Below are 17,248 nucleotides of genomic sequence, written 5' to 3'. Positions count from 1 at the left end.
GCCTGAAGCACCAGGTGACAGAACACAAACGTGTCAAGATGCTCTAGAAGGGCTGTTGGTAATGTGACTCCTGATGCATAAGGGCTCAAAAGCCCTCTTGCTGTCACGCTCCTGAAGGTCCAAGTAACACAGCACAAAACCCCCCTCCCCATCCCCCGGCTGATAGAAGAGGAGCAGCCTCATTTACTCTTTGGCACGGATCAGGAGCTTACGCCCTGGAATTCTCTTTCCCCAATACGGAGCGGAGCAGTGGCAGCCCCGCGTACCCCCAGCCCTGGGGGTCAGCCCTAGCGTGTTCTCCCTCAGAGTTCTCAGCCAGTGTCAATAATGGCATTAACCGGGGACCTTGCAAAACTCAAGTGTAACAGGAAAGCTCCTACATCAAAGCAGTTCTTAAAATAGTAAGAGATCAAATCCGAATGGAAAAGATACACCAGACTACATCTGAAAAACGTAAGAGAAACAATTTAAGAGATGTCTTATGAGGAAATACATATTTATCAGCATGGTTAGTTTAAATCTTTACAGTGGTTGCAGTATTTCCAGAAAGCAGTAAATGTAAAGCATAAAATAGAATAAACCTGTCTGCCTCTTGAACATTTGATTCCAGTATTCTCTGCTGTTACAGTACATCATCTAAATCATTCTATTTGCTGTAAAACAGCAGCAGAAAATGTATCACTCACTGATTACTCTGTGTCACACTACTCAGCTAATAGATTCCATTTCAGGCCAGAAATAAGCCATCTCCATTTTTATTTTTATTTTAAATGTCACCAAGCAAAAACTGACTGTCATTCCATTTTAACATCTGCTTTGCTGAATTATTTTTCCCAGTTTATTCAAATAGGTGTCCTTCACTATTACGGAATAACACGGCAGCAACATGTACCTATATCCATCTTTTTGGAATGGGCACCATTCAATAACATTAGAGTTTACTAGATGCAAAGAACTGAGGAATTTAACATAGATTAAAAAAATCAGATTGTCTCTAAGGAATGACCAAGCCCTACATTATGCAGTGAAATGTCAACATCTGAATATATTAATATTTTTTTAAAATTACAGAAAATGTAAACCAAAGTATTAGAGAAACTAGTATTATCTAGCATCACTGAAACTCTTTAGTCTGCACATCATAAAACATAGGAATCTTTTTGTACTCTGTACTCTTGAGTTTCAGAGGCTCAGTTTTATTATATTAACCATTATGCTCATTTTTAAAATCAGCAATCTCATGCAGCCCAACCTGACTTGGATGGAAACATCCGACTGTTCCTGAGATGCAGGAAGGTCAATATTCTGACTGCTGGGCATATAAACCCATGAGCTACACACTGATCCCAGGTAAAATAATGGAAGGGTCCCTCCCTACTCCAGTGAATACAAAGTGCAGAATGAGGACAGTGTGATCTGCTACACAGTTACCTGCAAGAGCCCAGGCCTGGACATCAGCCCCAGAGTTGGGGGCCAGGTGGGCAGGGCCCTGGCCTGGCACAGGGACCAACACAGCCCTGGCAGTGCTACATCACAGGAAAAGGAAAAGAACTAATGCAATCTACTGGGTATAAAAACTTGTCTTCTAGAAAGCAGACATCTGCACATATTGGTGAAGAAATGGTACAAAAACACCTGCAGTGACTTCTGATATTTACAGGAACAGGGAAATATTAGTGATAGTTCAAAGAGTACTGAAAAAATATCCAGGGAGCAGAAAACAAGCTAGCGTAGAATATGAAGCTTCCACATTTCATCTTATTTAGCTTCTGAAAGAAAAAAAAAACTGACAAGAGACTGGATTACTTTGAAAAGGTACTTAAATATTGGAAAGAGATCTTGATAGTATGACCTTTTCAACCTGGCTGAAAAAGGCAATAGTATCCATTTGCTGGAAACTGGAGCAAGACAAACCTAATGTTGACATTTCCTGCCTGTGAGGGCAATTAAACATTTAAATAATTTATATCAGCTGAGATAGTAGGTATACCTTTGTTTGGGTTTTAAGCATGAGATTAGATATACTTTTTAAAGACAGGTTTTAATTCAGGTTTGGAAGAAATCCAGTCGTGTGTGTCAGGTGGTTACTGAAATACCTGAGTTGGTTCCACAGACAGAAATGAGGGAGTGGCACTGGTGGTTCTGAATATGGGTGTCTGAACATTGTAAAGTGTGGGCTCATCTCACAGACCATTCAGCACTAAGAGTGCTCCTCAGTTTACAATTTCTTGTTTCTCTGGAAAGGCAGCTTTATCTGTATGGCTGATCTTTGTAACGGTATTATCACTAATATCTATTTCCCAGAGCACAACAGGAAGAAAACCACCTTGAAAATAAGGTATGATGATGATAAAACTGTAAATCATAGAACACAAAATGTTCCAAACTTTAAAAATATTGCCTAAACATACCTGCTAAGTTCTTTTTTAAAATTGTCATGCAGAACTCTGGGGAAAAAGATAAAATATGATAGGAAGCAAGATTGTAATAGTTAACAGTACAGATGCTCTGTAGAGGGCAGTTCTTCAGAACAAGTTTGGTGGTTTTTTTGTGGGGTTTTTTTTTGTTTTGTTTTGGTTTTTTTGGTTTTTTTGGTTTGGTTTTTTTTTGGGGTTGCTAAAGGGAATTTCACTTTGGCCCATTGGAGAATTCCTGAAAACTAGAAAGCCATCCCCTTCTTTTCTAGTTTGGGTCTAGGGTGGACCACAGCATGACACAACTTTGGCATGACTTGGATAGCTCCCTGGGTCTGCTGTAACTTCCAGAGGGGCCTGCCCAGTCTTGTTTCAAAGCAGCTTTTGAATTGCAGGAGACGTACACATAAGGCTCAAATCTGCTTCTTTATCTTCAGCTAAGTTTAAACTGGAATTAGAAGATACACTGTAAACTCAGGACAGAACAACTTCAAAAATATTGTGACTGAAATATACTTTCTATTTCACTGTACAAAATACCAAGAGACACATTTTCATGAGAAAAATATGTACAAAAGACTTCCCACTAAAAATGAAAAAGAAAATGTCTGTCATTGTGAGAGTAGAAAGACTACAGAAACAGTTCTTGTGTTTGGGAGTTTGCCAATGAATCAGAAAGGGCTGGTAAAAATGCATTCATTATGCAGAGCCCCCTCACTCTTGAAAAAACTTCTTTATTCACAGAGACAAGATTCTGCTCTCACATATAGCACGATAACTCCTGTGAAGTCAATGAGGGTTGACTTGCATTATGCAGAGGAGATTTTTGCCCAGATTTTCAGCATTTGTTTACAGTGGGAACAAGAGACTCTAACTATTGTTGAAAACTATTTTGCTGCTTATTTTTAATACAAAGGGTTCAAAGTGAGGAAAGCTCAATTGTAGGAATTTCACAACTATTAGCCTTTTTATCCATTTTATAACACGCTGTCAGAGTCCAGTTTCAGATTTTTTTTCATGGACAAGTAAAAGAGCTTCTTAATGAAAGCTGGTTTGAGAAGAATTTATAAAAATGAAGTATCTGTCTTAATTGCTGAAGCATTTTCTATCCTCTTGAGCTAATACCTTATAAACAGCAATTGAGTGAGGGACCACAGGTGTTTACTGGCAAAGTCTGTCTACAATACATCAGTGAAGTACAGGTCTGACACAGAAAAAAAAAGGAGCTGGGCAAGACAGCTTCCATTAGTTCATGAGTATCCCTGGGATGGGAGCAGAAAGGGCAGGGGTAAACAGGAAGCCATTAGGAAGAGGGGCTAAAGGGGTAAAATAAAGCACAGGACAGGCAGGGTGAGGAGTTTGTGGCCAGAAATTAGGTTTAATGATGAAACTCACATTAATTATCAAGTGCTGCTAAAAGAGATGGTCCCTCCTCTCCCTATTCCACTGTTCCTTTCCAACCCTGGCTGTGATTTTTAGCATTGGTGTTCATTTTACCCCATGATGACCTGATTCAGAGAGCTGAGCTGAAAGAAAAGGAACTATACAAGTTTAGTTCCCTGACTCAGCTCACAAGGGAGACCAGGACAGACAGTAGGAGGAACAGGACGGACTACCCCTTTCAGTAGCAGCCCACAATTAGATTGGCAGAACCACATCCTGAGTTCAGCAAGGGACTCAGGCAGCAAGCCAAGGAGAAAGCCAGCACTGCTGGCTAAGTCAGGAGACTGAGGCTGAAATGAAGAGTCTATGAAGACAAAACACTGTTGAAAAATTGATGTTGGAGGGAATGAAAGGCCTGGAGAAGTGAGGTCAGGTTTGGAAGGAGGAAGAGGATAGAAAGAAATTGCAGGAGTCTGTCCTTACTGCAGCATTATGTTCTGCCCTTGAAAATAAATCAGAAAATACTAAATTTCTCTATTCCTTACCACCAAATTTTCTGATGCAAATTATGAGCCCATGTCCATATGTCATTGCTTTCTGTTGTCATAGAAGATGACAACTTCTTATTCCTACCAGTAATCAATGTATGCAGCAGTAATCTAATCTTACTGATAAAAGCAGTGGTATCATACCAACATGATTGTACTGATATGTCTCTAGGTCATTGGGAAAAGAAAAATGATGAAACAACAACAAAAGAAGACAAAGGAGCTTTGAACACCTGTAAGCTACAAAACACAGTTTTTAAAGGTTGACTCATACATGGCTAAAGACAAGCAAGAAAGACTCATTATAAACGTTTCCTCTACAAGGGATACCTAAAAAACCAAAAATCTTTGGAAGACAAAATTTTATTTACATTTTTCTGGGTTTTATCTGGTGTGTCTGTTAAGATACCTGTCACGTGAAAGTGTTCATCTTTTTCATTGTTTTCCTTCTGTATCTGCATTTCCCTACTGATATAAATTTAGTCTATACAATGCAGCAGTTTGTGCAGATGACTCTGAAATACAATAGGTTGCCCCTCTAATTTACTTAAATGCTACTGAGAGATTGTCCCACGATGGGAACTAGTATTTTCAGTTTTCCCAGTCCAGCTTTCTTCCCCCAGTCAAGTCACTGATTCCCTTAGTGATCTTGAACAAATCCTTTGATTTAATTGCACCCGAATCAAGCCAGCGGGATAAGTAAAGAAAAAAGCAGCTTTCCCCTGCAAACCAAAGCCTGTGCCTGAACTGTGCCTTCCCCAGTAACCAAATACGAGTGAGAGTAACACATTTCCCCTTGGGACAATCATGAGGGAGCAAGAATTCCAAATGTGTTTCAAAACCTAGAAGATGGGTTCAAGTTTGGTTTTGAAAGATATTCTTGCTAATCCAGTAATTAACGTGATGGTTTTGCATAGAATAAAGAATCTTAAATATTTAGAAGCATATGATTATAGTGTTTTTAAAAGAGTCACTGTTACTTAAAACATATTAATTTACTTGTTCACTTCAAACAGACTAGATCTCAACTGTTATGTTTTTTAAACTCTGGTGGCTTACTTAATGAATGCTTGTGACTCATAAGGCCTATTATTAGGCCTTATGAGCATACATTAGCTAAAAAAAAATTATAGCAAGCCAGCTTTTACGTTCTGTTTAGCAGAAAGTTCACAGTATTATATAAACCATTGCAATGTAGTTCCCCTTCAACTATTAAAAATGTATTGTAACCTACTTGTTTTGGGTATGTTCCATTTTACTTCCTAATCCAAACAGTGTGTGTTACATACATACACCTTAGTGATGGTGGCATCAAACTCAAGTTACAAAAATATTGAACCAGCTGCTATACAGGAACAGCTCCTGACTGATATTTTTATCTGAGGTTTTGAGTCTTTTTGAGTGTGTCTGCCCCTCAGTGAGAGCTAGATTTGTTAAAAAGCCAACCACCTTCCCCTATCATTAACCACAAACAATATTGCAGATGCTTAGCATTTTTTCCATGAAGTCCTACATCCATCTGTTCCTGATAAATTCATTCGTAGGGAGTATCCCTATAGTAAGTACAATTGTGGAACACCCACACAAAGTCACAAGGCTTACAAATTGAGATAATATCCACTTCTTATGCTAGGCAGTTAATCTGTCCATTTATACAATTTTTGAAAAGGAAGTTGAAAAAAAGAGAACTTTTGAATATGGAAAATGAAAGTCAGCATTTTCTTTCTAGTGTGAATGTGTGGGAATTCCACCATTAGTCTATTTTTGGTCTGACTTTTTTACAGCATTTTTGGTAAGATTGTACTATCCTCACAGCAAATAATTAAATCACTTTAAACAAAATTGTAAACTCTTATCAATTGATTTTTGTTGGTTTTTAACTATCTGTGGTTTTTAAAAGGCCGTAGATACAATGTAGTCTATAACATAATTTTATAAATAAGTATGATAGGAATAATAGAAAAGAACCAGAGCTACATAGGATCCATGTGCCTATTTCTTTTTGATTCTGTGGGCTCCTGCATATTTTATTCCCAGTAAATGCTAGCAGATTTTCCCAAAAGGGCCACCAATGAAGGTTTTTAATTATTTTTAAAATGTATTTTCCAATTTCTCTCACATTTGAACAAACATGTACAACAGGCCTCCCTTTCCATTGCTTCCTAATCATAATACAATCTGAAAATGTTTATTCTACCTCCTATTGTCAGATGCAATCCTTTGAAAGGAAGGAAACTGTATTTAAACAGAACACTTAACTTATCTTTATCTATTTTAAGGGCAACAGTGGTTACCATGGTTACTAAGATGCTGGGAAACTATACATTTTTTAAAACATGGTGGCTTGGGAAAGTTTTTTTTTCAAATTCATACTGCAGACAAAACCAACAAAAATCCACACTTGAGTGCTCAACATAATAAGCAAAGCTGCTGTATCTTCTTCCTGCGCTGGGAGAGATACGTGCCATACATGAATGGAAGTGTTTGAGCAGAAGGAGCAGGATCTAGTTCACTGAAAAATCAAGAGAAAACCCTGTCAAAATGTGGTCTGTTATAATCACAGAGCCTATGAGAAAATAAAATCTTAAACTACAAAAAAACCCTGAGTATTAAAAAATAGATTGAAATGTTCTACATCCTTGTTACTGCAGTTCTCTGCTGCTGTAATTGTAATGGACACTTCAATACCGTCAATCTTTATTTTTTATTTATTCACTAAATTTTTTGCTAACATGAGAAAGAGAAGATCATTTATAATAAAAGCCCATCTGCATAAATTTGTGCAAATATAATTGCACATTTGAATGTTCAGACAAGGACATATTGATTATATCTGAGATCTATCTGTTAACAAATCTGGGACCACAGAAATGGATTTTTTAAAAGTAATTCCACAACACAGATAAATTAAAGTACTTACAGCCATCTTAAGGAGCAAACCTGGTTGTGATTTCTGGCAGAAATCATAGTGCAGCTTCCAGGTGTGGAAGATGATTTATGAAACTGATGAAGGAACTGTATTTCATATGTGCTATGAAGAGCAGTGTTGTGTTCTCAGCATTTAAACACAAACTAAGCACAGCTGGCCACTGCACTGAACACACCTGTAGTGCTAAGGCTGCTGTACAGCTGCTATCCTTGCACTTCATGTCAAGATGGACTACTCACATTTGCCACATGGAAAAGGTCATTAGCACGGTTATTAAAGGTTACTAACCAATATGTGAGAGGAATGACTTCCCTGTGTAACTATAACAGAAAAACAGAGAGTTAATCACATTGAAAACATTGAAGTCACTGCAGAGAAAATAGTTATTTGCGTAGATCATAGGCAATGAATTCATACTCAAATCCATTATAGATTATCCCAAACAATGTTCAAATAAATACTACAGCAGGAAATACTAAACATCTGCCTTAAATTTGACCATGAAATACAATTACAGCTGTTCCTCCCTCTGTGGTAATTGTGAAGTGGTTGAGATGATCTCAATAAGAGCAGATTTTTTGTTAGATCCTAAATCATTATGTCAGGACCCACAGTGGAGTCCAGGTAGGGCAGCCATAATATGTGTCTTGTTGGTATCTGTTCTGTATTTAAAAATATTCTTAGAAGGAGGCCCAATTTCAAAATCTGGTTTTAAATTAGGTTTCTTTATTTAATCATTAATAATTCATACTATCAAGATACAAACCCAGTTCATCATATCTACATATACCTAACCTTAAGTAAACTGACAGACAAGTAAGCTACTAACTGGAAACTCTGTATTTAGATGGGAGGAGGAATTGTTTAGGCAGCATGAGGAATTGTTGGCAACTATTGCTAAACAATGTTCTTAAACAAAGACCTAAGAAATTTTGGATTTGGGGGAACCAGTGGAGATTCAGGTTTTGCCATTAGTGCCATTTCCATAGTTGAAAGACACAAACCCTCATTTGCAATCCTCAGTTGTTAACTTTGAAAAAGCTTGTAACTCTATGCAAAAATCATAATTTAAATTTCCTGCAATGCATTAACTTACAAAGCTGTAAGTATTCTACTTTTATCACTGTTGTCTCTCCATTTTAGTTACATTTGGGGCAGACTTCTTAACCTGTGATTAATGTGCAGGTGGAAAATAACAAGTTAATGATGGGACAAAGATTGTATTTGTTTTACTAGCTTTTGCTTTGGTTCTGGCTTATGCAGAGATTCTGTGTGCATTTACAGAGATTTCCAGGGCTGGTTCTGAGCCTTCACCCTGTGACATACATGTTCTGCTGTTTCCTAGACATAAGATTTTTACTTCTTTTGGGTCAAATAATACATAATAAATCAGTTTGTAGAGACAAATATCTGATTAAGATTTCTATTAAATAAAAAAATCCCCTTTTTCATGTTACTTTTCTAAGTTTGTACTCAGTTTGAGTCAAGTAGTGTTGGGTTCAGTACACTACTTGTTCTGCTTTTCAACAACTTTTATTTCAGAATAAATCCTTTTGGCACCTTGAAATCTGAAGTATTCTTTTACTAGAACTCATGCTGTTGCTCATGTCAAAAAAGAAGGACAATGTTTTTTCATAAGGGTGTGTCCTATGATATAGTTAAAAGTATTTTTTTTTCTTTCTCTAAGACTTTTCCATGCTCTGAAGAGAGTCAATATTAAGCACAAAGTAAATAAAAATGCTGCTGTCTGAACTTGAAGCAGCAGAATAGCCAAAAAAATTCCTTAGGGTGTCACTTAGTATTACACAGATAAGCATCTGTGAACACAGAGACTCTTGTAAAAAAATTTTTTTTAATTGAGCTCTTCTGAGCACATATACTGTGCTCTCAAGTTGTTCTCTTTGTGTCTCCCTCCCCATTGCTTTGTTTCTCTGGTGAAATAAAAGCCCTTTACATTAATAAAACCATTTGTGTTTTCACTAGAAACATAAAACTATACAAATGACTGTGCAGTAATCTATAAATTGTATGTTGAGCAACCGAGAAGTTGGTAGGCAAACCATCCCTCTAGAGATACACAAAAGTTCATTGCAGTTGCTTTAGTATGTACTATTACTTTAGATGCCTTCGTCTTTGCCTGACAGTTGTAGGCTTTAGAAGAGTTTTCACCTACTATTAGAAAATAAATAAAGTTCTTCTAAACAGTCCAAATACTTTCATATCATCTAGGTGACCCAGAGATGTGTGTCAAAGTCTGAAACATTTCTTCATTCTCTTATTTATCAGTTCTGCTGGTAGAAGCATTAATTGCAGTCTGCTAGCTATAGAATGGAAAAAACAAATTAATAGAGGGTTGTTCACTTGATTTACTATAAATTAGAAAGTACTTGCAAGGGGAAAAGAAAGATTCAGGCAGCATTTTCTCTCTTGCTATTGTAGAAAAAAAAAGGCATTGTTCATTTAAAATAACAGCTTTTACAGAAGGAGTCTATTTTTCTCCTTACCGGAAGATTGCAGGAACAGAACACAATTAATGCATTTACTGCAACTCCTGATTCAAGTGAAGATTTAAGGTCTTGCATATCCTGTCTTAAACTGATTTCAAAATGCCTATTTTTCAGATAATGTAATATGATGGTCATTTCAGAACAATACAGTCTGGAACACTGTCCAGTCCATAGATCTCAGAATAACAAACTATCCCTGTGTCCATCCAGACAAAAACTGGAATATGTTTGTTAATACAGCTCACTGATTACAACCTTCTCCCCTCAAAATTAGTAATTTTCGTAACTGTTTTAATTTATAGTTCTCCAGTTAAAAACTTTCCCTCTGTTTTACTCTAAACTAAAAACTAAACCAATACCTGTAGCTGATGAACTCCTCAATTAATTAGCCCTGCATAAATTTGATTGGGACAACATGCTGAAGGGGTGTGAAAGATTTATGCTCCATTACTACACAGAAGATAATTTCATCACACATGTCTGGTCTTGGGTCTATTATCATAATAAAACTAAAAACCTTGCCATATGGTACCCATGGCCAGCCTTTGACTTCAGACTTTACCAAACACCTTCATCATCTTGTTCTTCTCACTGAAAAAAGAATAGCAAAATATCTAAGAACTTGTGCTTTTCATCACGAGTATAACCACTGAGGATATGGTATAACTGCAGTAACTAACTCACCAGTTTTAAAGGAGACCAAGTTTCAAACCTGATGCATTCACTTCAGAGGAGTTCAGTTTCTTAAATTCAGTAAATCACAACATTTTTTTTAAAGACAGAAGATACGGAATCCTGAAAATCAGGGTCATATTTTATTCAATAGCAAAAGCAGTTAAATAATTCCTGTGCAGTAAGAGATCCACATTCACAAAGCCGGTAACTTTCACGCACTTGGAGAAAAAAGTAAAATCTGGTTAGGAATCGTCTGAGGTCACCCACCCCCTGCCTAGAACTGTCTGTGCTTTCAAATACATACCAAAATTTTAAAGTGAATCTGTCCCTACATTAACTAGAGCAGATTCTTACAGTGTTGCCATTCTGCAGAGCCTGTTTCCTTCACTGCTGTTAGCTTTACAGATTAATAGGAGCTGTTTAAGGTGAGGAAACTGTTGGCAGCAAAATAAACTAGCTTGGCAAAAGATCAGGAGGTTTCAATCTCTTGGCAGGAAATAAAAGTTTCCTTCCTTTCTTTGTTTAAAACACTTGATCCACTATTCTCTGAATAAAGCATATGTAAAATTCTGAAGAGATTATCCATTTCTTTATTCCTTTCCCTGCCTGGAACTGAGGTAACCTAGGAGCCTTTTGAAAGACCAAATATAAGAGTACATACTCAGTTTTGGTTTTCATGGGTAGTAGATCCTGGATTAGGGTTATGAATTCATGAATTATAGGACTTTTCATCCAGGATCTGTCACCACATTTTCATTCACAACAAAAATAATATAACATTTTGATTTACTATTGACACAGAAGGATGGGGAGAGGAGCAAAAATGTGAGCTGCAGAAATGAGAAAAATCACCTGGGCGGGTGGAATTTTGAAAAACCAGTATTTGAACATTTATCCATTTCTTGATTTAACAGAGTAGAACTCTCATTATGGGATGTCTTATACTAAAATGAAAGCATGAAAATTCTTAGGTCATATCAGACAATATATCATTATCAGATTATTTTAAGCAGCATACAAAGTACCCTTACAATTTAGTAAAAGCACATTTTCTGATTTCTTCTTCTGTACTTGATAAAAAGATGCAGTTGAGCAATACAACTACAGAGCACAGCTTCCCATATTTCTTCCAAAAGTACCAAGAAAGTTTCTGCTTTTACTATTTGTAAAATAAAACCAGATCTGAGTATCAATAGATGCATAACTGTAGAATCATTCCACCTTCTCACAGCCTCTCAGAGAGTACATCCTTTTTAATGCAATACCTTAAACTTGAAATTTTTCATGCAAGTGTGCTCTGACAGCTCATTAGTTTGATGGTAGGTTCCAGATTTTGGCACTATCATTTCTCACTTTCACTAAGTTAGCATGGGAAACCAAAAGTTTACATACTTGTACATGCTGTTGGCAGCACTGCTTAGCTGTCTTAATCAAATATCCAGAATTAAGTTTTTGCCTTCACTCTGTGCAGCAAGATATTTAAATTGGTCTCTTCAAACCTTACTTAATATTAGGATGAATATTTCTATGTCGATGCTGATTAAAATATCCTGCAACAGTGATACAGTTTATTTACAGACATGGACAGTAGTTGTACTAAGGAACCAATATGAGTTAAAATATTTCCTTTTTGTTTAGGAAAATACTCCTTAAACTACAGCCGAATTTTCAATATATGTTGATTGCATATTTCTCTTCTTTTTGGACACCAGGTAATTACTGATGTATCGTTATCTTCTCAAGGTAGCTCTGTTTTTACCAACTTCATCACAGTTTTGGGGTCAAAAATAGCCTCTTATCTGTTTGCAAAGTTGCATCAATGTATAATGTCCTGATAGGGAACAGGATAGAAGTTAGCCTGGAGGAAGGGATAAAACCTTGTAAAGAACAGAAAGGAAAAATTCCTCTGTTCTTCAGAAAAAAACTTTGCCTAATGATTGTTGTCAAATCAGATTCATAGTTCTTGCATGATTAAGATAGAATAAAACAGATTTACAAGCCAGATGCCATATTTGAGATTAGTGTCAACTTGTCCTGTACGAGTTCACCAGAGAGTTTCCTCCTCTTGTTCATGACATCCTGTTGTCATGAACAAGACAATGTTCATGGTATTCATTGTTTAAGGTAGTATGTTTTGGAAATAGAAGCACAATTCTTTTGCCTTGTTTGTAAATCAGGCCTCTCTCCAGTTATTGCAGAATAACGGGCTAAATTGGTAATTGGTACTAGCAGTTCTTCTTTATGATCCTGGTGTTATTATTACTGATAATGATAATAATTATCCATACTTCTTACTATGAATTTAATTCCTTCCTACAAGGAAATGCACAAACAGGAACACTTTAGAGCCTTCCTGTTTGGTACTGTTGCAGACATTCTCTCATTGGTTCCACTCCAATCATCCATTTCTATTTTCTATCAAAAAATAGCTCTACTGTCACTTGATCTAGAGAAGCCATTCCTAACAGTGGGACTGAACTGACTCCATGCATTATGAAACCGGACTTCCTTCTGCCCACTTTCATACTCCCAAAACCACTTTTGCCTTCCATGCTGGTGATGCCAGCAGCAGGCTCAAGCCCTCATATCACTGCAGTGCTGTGCTCTGCTCTACGTCCTCTGAGAAGTCCAAGATATGGGAACCATTTCCCTCTTTGTAGTTCCATCAATGGATTTGCACAGACTGAGCACTAGGCACTGCAGACTAGCAGTGGAGTTAAAGAAAGCTTCCACTGCTGCCCAAAAGGTGTGCAGTGGGAACAGAATGTATTGCTGTAGGAATGTTTGCATACAGGAGTGATTAACAAATCTGCTCTTACTTGCAGTAGCCCTTTTACCCCAGCGATTCAAAAGTCACGAGACATGTCTAGCACATCCCATGTCATGCTTGCTTGAAATCTTGCAAAGCAAACATAACTGAACATTCCTGTACAATAGCTGTTTTTTTAAACAGTTACTTCACTATTGTTAACTGAACTACAAGTTATGACAAGTGATATATCCATAGTCATCCCTTTGGCATTCTTTATAAAAACATGAATCATGGAAACATTCATCATGAGGAACTCCCATCATAAGGACATGTACACAGTATGTCATTCAGCCTCACTGTATCTTTCCACTCTGTAAAATGTAACTGTCAGAAGAACTTCAATGAACTGTACAGGCCAACATGTAAGTTTGGTAAAGCATAACTGATAAAACATGTCAGAATTCATTAGTTATGTTTAACTTCAAGTAATGCTTGTGTACAGGAGAAAAATGAATATTTTCTTTCTTTGTAAGTCATTCTACCGAACACTGCAATAGCACCATATCGGTGTACATTAACCAGAAAACAAAACACTTGGAAGAACTGGCCAACTAACAAAACTCAGACATTGAAAAGCATGGATAAAGAGCATAGATAAAATAACCAGATTGTGTTTGCACTTGGTCAACAGGAAAGGGAGGAATTAACCACTGCAGCTGCCCCAAAATTGTCAGAAGGAAAGGAATAGACCTAACAGATCCAGAAGCCCTTTCAAAGAGACTCACAGGGTTTTTTTCCCATGTTTTTCACCACAAAAGCCTTTCACCACTTAGGGTCAACGCTAAATGGTGTTGAAAGCTGTTGTTTATGGCACGTTTTGCCTGTCCAAGATACAGAAGTAACAGTAAGTTTCCCTGAAAACTGAAATGGCTTCATTCAGAACTGTGCCAGTTTTCTGGAGGTGACAGGAAAGGAGACACGAGTGGGGTATATAAGGACCATCTGCTATGCCGTATAAAAGGAAAGGAACTCAGGAGAAGGGTGCTACCTACAGACATCACCAGGCATGTTTTCCCATGGATAAAGGTACTTGTATTCCAAGAGACACATTGACACCCCCTGTGTTCTTACTCTTGCTCTTTTCTAGGCAAGAGATGCCAAAAAGACTTCCTCTCCCTAAGGAAAAGGGCTAACTGGTAAGAATTTTATACTAGCTCTGCTCAGGTTCAGACAGTTATTATATAAATGAAACTCAAGAGAAATACCAAGCAATTATTTTGTAAGAAACATTACTCTTTTGGTATATACTTTTAAAATTAAATACTAGATTGAGTGTTACTTGCTGCAATGATGCAGTGCCTAATCATAAAATGTCATGTGCTTACTTGAGTTGGTTTTCAGTTTCTGTCCATGCACTCCTCACTATGCCTGTGCAGCTCCCCAAGGCTGTTGTGACACAAAGTTCCAAATGCACTCCCTGAGCTGCACTGATCACAGGGGACCTTTACCCACAACATTCCATGCATCAGGTCTCATACTGCAAAGTACCAGTACCTTCTTCCACCTGTAGATTTCAAACTTGATGTGTTTGTCACTAGGGAAAAATGTATGCTTTGCTTTTAGCAGAAGTCCCAGAACTGGTAGGATTTCCAGTGCTTCTATGGTGCTATGAGCCATAGTTGCTAAGACCTTAATTTAAATCCTATTATGGAAAAAAAACACTGTATATAATAAAAATACTTGTTTTACAATTCATTACAGCAGAAAGAGATTAAATGTTTTGGTATTAAAAAACTAATGATAAAAAGATAAAAATTATTGTCATAACATCAAAGAAGCAATTTACACTTTTTAAGGTAAATAACATGAGCATACTTACTTATTCTCATCATTGATGTGGATATTCAGATCAGAAAAATGTTACATATATATCATTAAAAGCTGTAAAAGCAACAATATTTTAAATACACTTATAAGCATTTCATTTCTAAAAAAAAAAGCTGATATTAAAAGTATATAAAACCACGCATCAGTTTATAACTACAACTGTACAATTTCAGACATCTGCTCTAAGTAGAGATCTCATCTTACTTTTGTTTTGCTTTCTGTATTGGCATTTGTTTATGGTTGAAGAAATAACTGTCTCAAGTTACGATGTTCTTAGCTTAATGTAAAGTTGCCTTCCCTAATAAAGATGCAACTGATAGCCAGGAATTTGCACACTAAATTTCCTATTACTAAATCCATTTCATATTGGAATATAAAAGTGAATTTCTTGCTGCAACACAAGGCATTTATTGACTACATGAGCCTTTGCCATGAAACAACTGAAGGTACACAGTACCACTGAGAAATAATCTCTGTGAACAATGATTTCATTAGGTTAATATTAATACCAAACATCATTTTGTCTCTGTGCTCAGTGAAATTAGGGGAGCAATGGTAAGGGTAACAGAGGTAGTATCAAAGAAAATCTGGACTTGAGATGTAAGGGAAAGATCTCTCTTTTATACCTTCTCAGAGCCAGCAACCTTTCTTCGGTGTCATCAAACTTTAAAGGATGTTCTTATAAGAACACATCAAGCCACCACGAATCTCACATTTCAGCCTTCTACAGTTAGAATTACCAAACAGTTCCAATAGCCGGAGTAAAACAGGGCAGGAAAGACAGCACGGTCAGTACAACGCCTGCAGAGTGGCCAGGGCAACTCTGTAACCTTTCACAGATGGCATTTAATGCAACAGAGTTCACAATTTAGTTTTTTAGATTATATTAGCACTCAAATGCATCTTATCTGCTGGAAAAAGGAGGCAGCCAAGTGAGACACCACAACATTGGCAAAGCATGAAAAAGGGAGACAGCTAGAAGAAAAAAATTGTAGTTTCAAATTACAAAATTTCCTTTTGCCACAACAACTTAAGTAATCCACAACCACAAGGTTATTTTCCTCCCCCAAGTCATCCCTCATTTTCTATCATAAACATCCAATGACCTGGTCAATACTTTAGACTTGGGCCCTGCTCTTGCAACACTTGCATATACATTCAAATTTACCCACATGAGCACCATCTTTGGTTGCAGTAAGACAATTAATTGAACATGTAAATCTTTTGGGATTGCTGGCTTTTTGTTAAGGTGAAGCAGGTTGTTAAAATAACTTTGCTCCTGAAAGTTTAACAAGCAACTTTACAGTGGCAGGAAGAAGAAAAGAACCAAGGATTTCACAGATTCTTTAAAAAAAATAGAAAATAATTTTTAAAAGGCTCACTGAAAATGAAATAATTTTTGCTCTGCTCCCTCTCCACAGCACAAATAGAACTTGTTCATGTTGTGAAAAGAGAATTTTAGAAAATTAAAATGAATACTTCAAGCTAATACATTCTTCTCTGTCATACACTGTGCCAAAATGTGCATTATCAGACTTCTGATGAGTTACTCTGAATGATTCATGATACACTTAACATTATGGATCTCACTGATGGACATCCTGCTGGGATTAATGACACTACAACATTTCTAAAACTAAATACCCTAATTCTATGCACACATGGCATCCCAAATTCACAGATCTCAGTACTGCAATACATTTTGAAAAAGGCAGCCTTGCAACACCTGATATCACAGGGGATATGTGATTCTAACAAGACATTAAATTCTGGTTCTGTCTGTACATAACCTCTTTCCAAATGGGAACTCAAAACTCAGTTATGCACTGGAAAACCTACAGCCATTTCAGAGTACTGCTTTATGGTTCTGGAGGATTTTTGAAACAGCATTTCTATGGATTTAAGGTGCATCAATTCAGGACAAAAGTTTGATGCCACTAGCACTAACAGGTCTCTCCTAGCTGTAATAAGGTGGTGGTTGTGTTAAGGTTGTGTCATTTTGTGTTTTGTGGGTTAAAAAAAAATTATAATATTTATACAATATATAATATATATATAATATATATTAAAAAGTTTTCTGTCTTGGTTTCTTAAATATACTAACCTAGTATATTCACTACCACTGTGAGAGCTTTCTGCAGGTGGGAGCAAGG

This window comes from Aphelocoma coerulescens, chromosome 9 (genome assembly GCF_041296385.1).
Source record: "Aphelocoma coerulescens isolate FSJ_1873_10779 chromosome 9, UR_Acoe_1.0, whole genome shotgun sequence".
NCBI classification, from domain to species: domain Eukaryota; kingdom Metazoa; phylum Chordata; class Aves; order Passeriformes; family Corvidae; genus Aphelocoma; species Aphelocoma coerulescens.
This window is presented reverse-complemented; position numbering follows the sequence as displayed.